The following is an 11,687-nucleotide window of genomic DNA, read 5'->3' on the forward strand; positions in this document are numbered from 1 at the left end:
GGAACTGCTCTGCCATGGTGTCCATATAGCCGAGGGGGGTGAAACCCTAACAGCTTTGGTGAATATTAGCTGTGACAACCCCATGGTTTAGTCACAACATATATACAAGATATTACTTAACCCCTTTGCGCACCCAGAAGTGCTATTACGTCAGGTTGTGGGGGGTGATGTTTGGAGCGTGCTCACGCGCTGAGTGGGCTCCATGTGCTGCGGGTGTCAGCTATATTTTACAGCGGACACACAGGACTAACAACCAGGAGCAGCGATAGCGCTGTTCCTGGCTGTTTAACCCCTCAAATGCTGTGGTTAATTGTAACGGCAGCATCTGAAACGTTGAAGAGAGGGGGGTGGCCCCCTCCTACAGCTCATCGCCCCCCCGCAACAAGATCGGGGGTGACGACGGTTGTCATGGCAGCCCAGGGGCCTAATGAAGGCCCCCAGGACTGCCTTCACACTGCCTCTTGTGGCAGGGCTTAACAGAAGCCTGTAAAAACTACAAAATACGTTAGTATTACAGTGTATTGTACTAGCGATCTAACGATCACTGGTTCAAGTCCCCTAGGGGGGGCTAATAAAGTGTATAAAAAAAGTGGAAAAAAGGTTTTAGTAGTGAAATATATATATATACTAAAAGTTCAAAAAAAAAAACCTTTTCACATTTTTCCCCTAAAGTAATGTAAAAAATAAAAAAGTAAACAAAATTAGTATCGCTGCATCCGTAAAAGTCTGAACTATTACAATATAGCATTATTAAATGCACACGGTGAACGCCGTAAAAAATAAAAATTTAAAACACCAAAATCGCTGTTTTTTTGATAATCCTAGCTCTCAAATAAAATGTAATAAAAAGGGATCAAAAAGTTCTACATACCAAAAAAATGGTACAGATAAAACCTACGGCTCGTCTCGCAAAAAATAAGCCCTCACACCGCTCAATCGGTAAAAGAATAGAAAAGTTATGGCTCTCAGAATGTGGCGACACAAAACATTATTTTTTTTTACAAAAAAGTTTTTTTACCAAAAGTAGTAAAATATAAAAAAAAAATTATATATTTGGAATCACCGTAATCATATTGAGCCACAGAAAAAGATTAGTTGTTAGTTGTTTTTACCGCACAATGAAAGCCGTAAAAACGAAACCCAGAAAACAATTGAGGAATCGCATTTTCCAACTTCAACCTGCAAATAATTTTATTTCAATTTCCCAGTACATTATATGGAACTATAAATGGTAGTAATAGAAACTATAACTCCTCTCGCCAAAAATAAGCCCTCACACCGCTCTATTGACGGAAAAATAAAAAAATTGCTTGGTCCCAAAAGGGTTAAAACAAATCTTTATAATCTTTGCATCTTTACCAGGGTTTTGTATTATTTGTTAAACCCCACAATTTAGGCTCTGTTAACACTGGCATTTTAAAAGGGTCCATTACAGAAATTCCTCTGTAAAATCGGTTTATATCCAACGTGTAGCAGATTCTTACAGATTTAATTGACTGATAATGGGACCCATACTGTATTTTGCCCATTAGGGGCAAGAAACCTTATAAAATAGAACCAAGAGTGAAATGGACCTTTATGTTTTTTATGGCAGATGTAAAGAAAGACATTTCTGGGTGGACAAACTTGTGTTTGCATCAGAGTACGAGTATGTTACGTTAAAGGGGTTGTCCAGGCACGGACAACTGATGACCTATCCACAGGATAGCTAACCACTGAGCCACGGTACTGCTCTACATATAGCTTCCCCTATAGATAGTGCTCCACATATAGCACCTCTGTAGATAGTGCCTCACATGTACCCCACCCCTATAGACAGAGCCCTACATATAGCCCCGCTATAGTACCCCACAGGTAACCAACTCCTGTATATAGTGTCCCACATATAGCCCACCCCTATAGTGCCCTACAAATAGCTCTCCCTATAGATAGTGATCCACATATAGCCCACCCCTGTATATAGTGTCCCACATATAGCCCACCCCTGTAGATAGTGCCCTACATATAGCTCCCACTGTATATAGTGCTCCACATCCCCACATATAGACCACCCCCTGTAGATAGAGCCACCACTGTAGAAAATGTCACTCACAGTTTTAGTAGAAAAAAAAAAACAACTTTACATACTCACCCTGATCCCGTTCCCGCACTGTCCGGTGGCAATGCAGATCTGCTCCCTTCTGACCAGGTTTGCTGGAGCTGAACGACACAAGCGGCGCATTGTTGAAAGGCGCTGATTGGCAGGGCAGAATGACTTCCCCGTCAATCAGCGCCTTTTAACCACGGAAGCAGCGCGATGACGTCATCGCGCCGCTAGCGTCATTGAAAGGCGCTGATTGGCGGGGCAAGTCATTTTGCCCCGCCAATCAGCATCATTGTAATGTCCTGATTGGTCGGGCATGGAATGTCCCTGGCCATGCAGCGTTAATGCATGTATTTGTACCTGCGTGCTATAGACATAGGTACAATTACTGCAAGAAGGGATGGCTGTCACTAGCACCGGGCCCCCTCCGGTGCTAGCGACGCCATCGGGCATGAGAGGGCCCGTGCCGCCCGGCCCATAAATATTAGAGGCTTGGCAGCGCCGGCCCCATAGTAGCGTCTACTAGTGGCGCAATTGGCTGCTACAGCGGTAGTTACGCCACTGATGCAGTGGTACGAGCCATCTGATTACTGCTCCGAATACTGCATACCCTACATAACATCCGGCGCCCAGTGGCAGCTGGAGCATCTGACCGGTGCGGAGTACGGGTGTCGGACCCCCACCTATGATGTGGTAGGTCATCAGTTGCCAGGACTACCCCTTTAACAATGGGGGCCCCGTGACCAGCTGTTTTGCGCACCACTTTAAGTCTTTGAGACTTTCATAAAAAGTCGAGCTGATAAGTCGGAGTCCCAGAGGTGGAATCTTCACCTATTAGGCATTTATGGTTAATCCTATGGAAATGTTATAAATGTCTGAGATGGAAACACCACTTTAATTAATGCATAGTTATTTTCATGGCTGTGAATACAATATTAATAATATATAATTTTTAAACATTTTCATTTAAAGCCGGAGTTGGAATCATTTTTGTGTGGCATCGACCTCCGTTTTCAAAAATAAAAATTAAATACTGTATTTTATTAATATTGTAATCATTTATTAAATACTTAATGTCGCATATTTACTTAAAGTCTTTTGTTCAGAAATTGTATTCCAATAAATATATTTTCTGTTCCAGGTAGCCTGATCAGTTACATGATGGCGATGAAAAACCTGATTTTAACATTTTACTACAGTAAATTTATTATTAAAGTGTAGCTAAACATTTTATAAACTTCTGACGTGTCATAGTGACATGTCAGAAGTTTTGATTGGTGGGGGTCCGAGCACTGGGACCCCCACCAAACGCTAGAACGAAGCAGATGAAGCGCTAGTGTGAGCACTCGGTCGCTTCGTGTCTGTTCGGCTATTTCCGGAAATAAATGTATCTGTGTATGGACTCAATAGAAAGTCTATGAGCCCGTACTCCGATACATTGTTTTTCTGGAAAAAGCCGAACAGACACGAAGTGGCTGAACGCTCACACGAGCGCTTCAGCTGCTTCGTTCTAGCGATTGGTGGGGTCTCAGTGCTCGGACCCCCACCAATCCAAACTTCTGACATGTCTCTATGACATGTCAGAAGTTTGTCAAACGTTTAGCTACACTTTAAATGTTTTATACATTAGTCATTTATAAAGGCGTACACTCAGATAGCGGAAAAATAGAGGAATCGCAATAGGAAGTTTTGCTTACCGACCCCACAATCTTAGTTATTTTATACACTTCGGTTTACTTAAAGGGGTTTTCCCATCAGAGACATTAATGACATATCCACAGGATGTGTCATAAATGTCATATAGATGCGGGTCCCACCTCTGGGACCCGCAGCTATCTCTAGAACGGGCCCCCCTAAACACGGTTCTATCGCTCTGTTTTGCATCTGAAGCTTGTGATTTCCGACCATGAAGAAGAAAACAGAGTAGCTCGCTGAGCTACGCTGTTTTCGTAAGACCGATAGAAGAGAATAGTAATTACGGAAACAGCCTAGCTCGCCTACTACGCTGCTTCCGTAAGTGCCATTCACTACTATGGGTGTTACGTAAACAGCGCAGCTCAGTGAGCTACGCTGTTTCCTTCTTCATGGTCGGACATCACACGCTTCCACCGCAACACAGAGTGGTAGAACAAGGTTTAGGGGGCTCCGTATTAGAGATAGCTGCGGGTCCCAGAGATGGGACCCGCATCTATCTGACATTTATGACATATCCTGTGGATATGTCATAAATGCCTCTGATGGGAAAACACCTTTAAAGAGCCCTAAAGAGGTTGTACAGGATTAGAAAACCATGGCTGTTTTCTTCCTAAAACAGTGCCACACCTGTAACAGGTTGTGTGTGGTATTGCAGATCAGCCCCATTCACTTCAATGGAGCGGAGCTGCAATACCAAACACAACCCATGGACAGGCGTAGCACTGTTTGTTTGTTTTTTTAAGTAGCCATGTTTTCTAATCCTGTAAAACATTTTAACGTCCCTTGCAATTAATCATTTGTTATTTTTAATGGGGTTGTCATGGTCCAGACACAACCCATGGGTAGTGCTATTTATTTATTTATTTATTTATTTATTTATATTTAAAAAAAAAAAAAATAAGCCGACTCCTTTATATTAATTCTAGAAAATCCACATACATACAAGTTATTTTGCTTATGATAAAAAATAAAAATGAGTCCTAGAGTCTATATATATTCATGTCTGATACAGAGCAATTAGAGTTTAATCCCAAGTGTGGACAGATTAAGATCCATCACTCAGTGTGGCTGAAAATGCCCGCCCCCCCCCCCCCCCAAAATATAAGGCCTGCTAGCCACAATTCCTTCCCAAAAAATAGGATAAAAAGTTATCAAAACATTGCAAGTACCCCAAAATTGTACCAATAAAAACCCTACAAAATGTTTTATTGTGTAAAAGTAGTAAAACATATAAAAACAATATAAATTTGGGATAGTCATAATCATACTGACCCGCAGAATACAGTTAACATGTAACCTATACAGGAAGGTGAACGCTGCATAAAAAAATAAATAAAATATGCAGAAATTTCTTTGTGGTTTGTCTGCATCCTGCTGTGAACTGGTGTATAACCTGCCCTCATATAAGTAAGAATGGCCTTTTTCAGCGATTATAAATATAGTTCTTTTTCGGTGATTTGTTTGTAATTTTAGTGTAGGGATTCGCAATACGATGAGGACCCTTGACGCGGGTTGCGAGCTTGCATATTTTGGCCAAAATATCAAATTCCTCATGTTTATCATGCATATTTTTTCAGGATGCAGCAGGCCTTGTAATGTTGGGGGAGAATAGTGTATCAGTACTTTGTGTGGTACACTTAGAAGGTGCTGGGCAGCCCGCCTGATCTAATAGTATGGCCGTAATCGATATGTTGTATGCCAGCATAGTGCACTACACATAACTGTAGCCATATCTGCGTGCCATAATACTATGACATAATATAAGCCATAATACTAAGCAGCCACCCACCTCATGAATAGTAGGTGTGAGAGTTGCTGTTCATCAGTATTTTGCACCTGCGCGATTTCCTTCTGTGTAGCATTGTGGTCTGTCTGCATCCTGCTGGGAAGTGGTGTATAACCTGTCCTCGTATGAGTAAGTATGGCCTTTTCAGTGATTTTAAATAAATATAGTTCTTTCTCTGTGATTTGCTATTAGAAGTCAGGAAAGAGAAAATATGCAGATGTGCAGGCCCAAGGGGAACATTTATTCTGTTTCAAGAGGTGATTATCAAGGCACTAATATTTGGGAACCAGGAAGGGCAGGACTCAAACACAACTACTGGAAGCGAGGATGCTTGTATTATACCAGGACAACACTTTCCCAGCAAAATTCTCCAAACTACAAAGGTGCGGAGTGTGAACCAAAAGGAGATAAGAAAGAACACCATTTATCAGTGCGATACTGGCCTGTGCATAAACTATTGCTTCACAGCGTAACAAACATAATTTTATATTTTTTTTACCCCATTATTATACCACCTGACTATGCCCCTTATGTATGCCGCACAGATTACCTATGCTCGCAGATTATATAGTGAAATACCAGTGAAACTCCAAACAATACTACTACCAAGCAAAATCTGCGGTCCAATAGCCAAATGGCGCTCCCTCCTTTCTGAACCCTACACTGTGCCCAAACAGCCGTTTTCTTCCACATATATGGCATCACCATACCCGGGAGAACCATTTTAACAATTCTTGGGGTGTGTGTCTCCAGTCACACAAGCTGGGCACACCATATTTGAAATTACAGATCTGTGGAAAAATTGAAATTTTCACTTTGCACCATTCACAGCAGAGTCATTTCTAAAAAACAGCTGTGGGGTCAAAATTCTCACTACAGCCCTTGATAAATGCCTTGAGGGTTGTCGTTTCAAAAATAGGGTACAATTCTTTGGGGTTTGTTTCACTATTTGACCTCAGAGTCCTGCAATTGTGGGCCAATGCTGTGTAAATTGCCATATTAGACCTCAAATTCGCATGGTCCTTTTTCACTCCTGAGTCCTGTAGTAAGATTAGGGCCTCATGTATGGTGTTTCTAAAAGCAGGAAACACAGCATAATAATTAGAGCGCTTACTTTTCATGGTGGCACAAGTTGGGCACAACATATTTGACACTGAAATGGCATATCTGTGGAAAAATTGCCATTTTCACTCTGCAACATCCACAGTAATTTCTGGAAAACATCTGTGGAATCAACATGCTCACTACATCCCCAGGTGAATGACTTGAGGGATGTAGTTTCCAAAATTAGGTCACTTCTGGGGGGTTTGTACTTTACTGGTACCTCAGGGGCTCTGCAGACGTGACATGGTACCCAGAAACCAATCCAGCAAAATCTGCACTCCAAAAGCCAAATGGCGCTTCTTCCCTTCTGAGCCCTGCCGTGTGCCCAAACAGCACTTTATGACAACATGTGGGGTATTTCCGTACTCGGAAGAAATTGCTTTACAAATGTAGGGGGCTTCTTCTCCTATAGTCCTTGTGGAATTTTTTTTTTTAGCTAAAGAGACATGTTATTGGAAAAAAAAAATAATTTCATTTTCACGGCCCAATTGTAATAAAATCTAACTAAAATGCTCACTACAACCCTAGATGAATTCCTTGTGTGGTGTAGTTTCCAAAACAGGGTCACTTTTCAGGGGTTTCCTTTGTTTTGGCAGAGCACAAGACATCTTTAACCCGTTAGTGACCGGCCCATCGGGCCTTATTCCGATGCCATAGACTTTTTACGTCGCGGCATCGGAATAAGTAAACAGAGCAGGGAGCTGTCAAATCTCCCTGCTCTCAGCTGCCAGAGGCAGCTGAGGGCTGGGAGCGTCCCTGCTCTGCCGGGTGAGATCGATATTAGTATCGATCTCACCCGTTTAACCCCTCAGATGCAGTGCACAATAGCGTGCACCGCATCTGAGTGGTTTTGGAGAGAGGGAGGGAGCTCCCTCTCTCTCCCACCGACACCCGGCGATACGATCGCCGAGTGTCTGTGTCTCCAATGGCAGCCGGGGGTCAAATAAAGGCCCCCAGGTCTGCCTGGAGTGAATGCCTGCTAGATCATGCCGCAGGCATGACCTAGCAGATGCCTGTCCGTGTTAAACAGACAGGCAGTAATACACTGCAATACAAAAGTATTGCAGTGTATTATAAATGCGATCGCAGAATCGCATATTATAGTCCCCTAGTGGGACTAGTAAAAAAGTGAAAAAAAAAGTTTAATAAAGTTTATTAAAAAAAAATGTGAAAAAAATGAAAAACCAAGCTTTTCCCCTTACAAAATGTTTTACTATTAAAAAAACAAAATAAAGTTAACTTACACATATTTTGTATCGCCGCGTCCGTAACGACCCCGACTATAAATATATTACATTATTTAACCCGCACGGTGAACGCCATAAAAAATGTAATAAAATACTATGGAAAAATTGCTGTTTTCTGTGAATCCTGACTTTAAAAAAATGTGATAAAAAGTGATCAAAGTCGCATCTACTCCAAAATGGTACCAATAAAAACTACAAGTCTTCCCGCAAAAAAAAAGCCCTCATACAACCGCATCGGCGAAAAAATAAAAACGTTATGGCTCTTCAAATATGGAAACACAAAAACAAATAAGTTTGAAAAAAAAGCGTTTTTACTGTGTAAAAGTAGTAAAACATACAAAAACTATACAAATTTGGTATCGTTGCAATCGTAACAACCCGCTGAATAAAGTTATTGTGTTATTTATATCACACGGTAAACGGCGTAGCTTTAAGACGCGAAAAAGAGTGGCGAAATTTCATGTTTTTTTCTATTTCCCCCCAAATAAAAGTTAATAAAAGTTAATCAATAAATATTATGTCCCCCAAAATGGTGCTATTAAAAAATACAACTTGTCCCGCAAAAAACAAGACCTTATACAGCAATGTCGACGCAAAAATAAAAAGGTTATAGCTCTTGGAATGCGACAATGGAAAAACTTAAAAAATGGCTTGGTCATTAAGGTCTAAAATAGGCTGGGCATTAAGGGGTTAAACCTGATATGGTGCCTAAAATATAATCTAATAAAAAGGAGGCCCCAAAATAAACTCGGTGCTCCTTTGCTTCTGAGGCCTGTGCTTCAGTCTAGTAGCACACTAGGGTCACATATGGGATATTTCTGGCCAATAAATATTGAGTTTTGTTTCTCTGTTAACAATTGCTTTGTTAAGAAAATAATGAAATCAAATGTATTTTCTGCCCAAAAAAATAATGAAATTTGTAAATTTTACTTCTACTTTACTTTAATTTTTATGAAACGCCTAAACCGTTTTGAAACTTTCTAAATGCTGTTTTGAATACTTTGAGGGTGCAGATTTTAAAATGGGGTGATTTATGAGGGTTCGTAAAGTATGGGCACCTCAAAGCCACTTCAGAACTGAACTGGTCCGTAAAAAATATAGGCTTTTGAATTCTTTTTGAAAATTTAAGAAATTACTGCTAAACTTATAAGCCTTGTAACATCCTAGAAAAATAAAACTATGTTCAAAACACGATGCCAACATAGACATATGGGAAACGTTAGTAATACCACACAAAATTTGTGCACATTTTCTCAAAATTTTGGTGTTTTTCACAAACAAACACTGAATATATCGACCACACTTTACTACTAACATAAAGAACAATGTGTCATGAGAAAACGATCTCAGACATGTCAGATTTAAAAAATGCGGCTCGGTCAGGAAGATCAAAAGTGGCTGCAGAGGGAAGGGGTTAAAGCTAACTGTTCGAACTGTTTGTAAAGACAAACGTTACCTATTTTGAGAGTGTAACAAGTTACTGCCAGATCCAAAGATATCACAGTCCACGCTATGTGTTCAGGAATAGTTGTTAAAGTTCCAAGCTCTACTGTTATTATAACAGTCTTTACATCATCATGTCCCTGTGATGTCATCTTAATCCTGAGATATGGCTGCTGAAAAAAATCTGCCTAAACATAGATGTGTAAACAGAAACTTTCTTTTTGAGTAGTTATTTCAAATATTTATTCTAAAAAATACACAATATTTCCTAACTGATTAACCCTATAAGGAATATTTGGTGATTTAATAACACTAAGTAAAGCGTCATTTGTCTTCTGTCAGCATAAACAGAAATCCACTAAAATGAAAATAATAGGGATATTTAAATTGAACCAAAAATATTTGCATGACATAAAATTAACATTCATACAAATTACCAAGATTAAAAATAGAAATCTTTCCATAAACAGCATTATCACATTAACGTTGGTACTCAAATGGGAATTAGTGACCAAGTAATAAGTAGCAGTTGAAATCTAATTGAATATACATGCCTATTCTAATTACCTTATTTTTTACATTTCTCCCACCATTAGGGGCAGTCACACATGGCAGATTCTGCTGCAGAAATTTTTGCGACTGATAATTCATTGTTTTTGCAGAAATCCATACACCTGCTGCAGAAACAACCTCATTTATATGAATAGAATTCATTTTCAGTTCCAGAAATTTCTGCAAAAAAAATCTGTTGTGTGTGACTATATCCTGAAGCGTATATTCACATGCAGCATATTCCTTTTAGAAATTTTTGTGACTAAAAATGTGATCCATGCATTCAATGGGGTTGTTTCAGTAGCATACGTATATGAAAGGGACTGTCACAGAAATCTCTGCAACAAATCTGCCCTGTATGAACTAATCCTAAAACATGTATACTTACCTTCTTCAGGGTCCAGGTAATTTTGATGTTTTTCCCTCCTCATATTTCGACATTCATAACTTTTTTTTTTTCCAGTGATGTAGTGATTTTCTGCGGCTATCATGTTCTTTTTTTTTTTCGTTTCTTTAACTTTGGAATAGTAACATTTAACTTTATTACATTTTATTTAACATTTTATTTAGTGTGACTAGGGGACTTTAACTTTTTTCTTAACTATAATGTTTAGGAATACCTGTGTAATACAATATATTATTGCCTATGCATAAAGAGCACAGATATCTGTTAAGGTATGCTCTAACTGGCCCTCTCGCAAGGCAGCCCTCGGGCCTTTGTCACGGCCTGGGATGTACCTACAAAAAAACATTAGATGGTCTTATTACAAGAGCTGAAGGGGAAGAAAAAAAAGGAATCCCTTCTATGGGTATGTGCACACGTAGTGACCAAAAACGACTGAAAATCCAGAGCTGTTTTCAAGGGAAAACAGACCCTGCTTTTCAGACGTTTTTTGACCAACTCGCATTTTTCGCGGCGTTTTTCGCACCGTTTTCGCGGCGTTTTTTACGTCCGTTTTTGGAGCTGTTTTCATTGGAGTCTATGAGAAAACAGCTCCAAAAACGTCCAAAGAAGTGTCCTGCACTTCTTTTGACGAGGCTGTATTTTTACGCGTCGTCGTTTGACAGCTGTCAAACGACGACGCGTAAATAACAGGTCGTCTGCACAGTACGTCGGCAAACCCATTCAAATGAATGGCCAGATGTTTGCCGACGTATTGTAGCCCTATTTTCAGACGTAAAACGAGGCATAATACGCCTCGTTTACGTCTGAAAATAGGTCGTGTGAACCCAGCCTATGGGTGCTTTATTACAGCACCGTACAACTCGAAGGTAGTGGAGTCTATAATGTGAGACAGATATTCCTTGGTGTTGTACCATTCAGCTGACAAATTTAGCTGCCACTTGTCTCATGACAGGTTTGTATTAAATGAGGTAATGTGTATTACTAAATGGGAAAATGTCCATATATGTGTATTGCTCCATCCTACGATGAATCCTTAGATCCATATACACAGCTCAATTGATGGCTGTGATAGTGATCTTTAGACAAACGCTTAGGCCCCATGCACACGACCATAGATTTAGTCAGTAATTACAGACCGTAATTACGGTCCGTAATTATATTACAAAACTTAAAATATATTATAAAACAAAATTTCAAACAGGCATCATAAAAGAGTTGATCCATCATCATCATTATCATTGTTTACATGTTTTTTACCACTGCTGTTTTTTCCCTTTTGTTTTAAATTGTATTGTATTCCCGATGACGTCATTTACATCAGTTGTGGTCAGTGCAATTGATTGCTGTGGTTTGGCGGGTTTTTTACTTTGA

At 39.9% G+C, this 11,687-nt stretch overlaps 1 protein-coding gene across 1 annotated transcript in view; it reads right to left on the minus strand.

The window, feature by feature from the left end:
- The window catches only part of LOC142663988 (dual specificity protein phosphatase 13A-like), a 30,167-nt gene extending 20,700 nt beyond the window's left edge, over positions 1 to 9,467 (minus strand). Inside the window, exon 1 of the mRNA XM_075842850.1 lies at positions 9,372 to 9,467. The gene's annotated coding sequence lies outside the window, so the exon portion shown is untranslated. The remainder of the gene's footprint in view (positions 1 to 9,371) is intronic.
- Between the last annotated feature and the right edge of the window lie 2,220 nt (positions 9,468 to 11,687).

Source organism: Rhinoderma darwinii, chromosome 11, assembly GCF_050947455.1.
Source record: "Rhinoderma darwinii isolate aRhiDar2 chromosome 11, aRhiDar2.hap1, whole genome shotgun sequence".
NCBI classification, from domain to species: domain Eukaryota; kingdom Metazoa; phylum Chordata; class Amphibia; order Anura; family Rhinodermatidae; genus Rhinoderma; species Rhinoderma darwinii.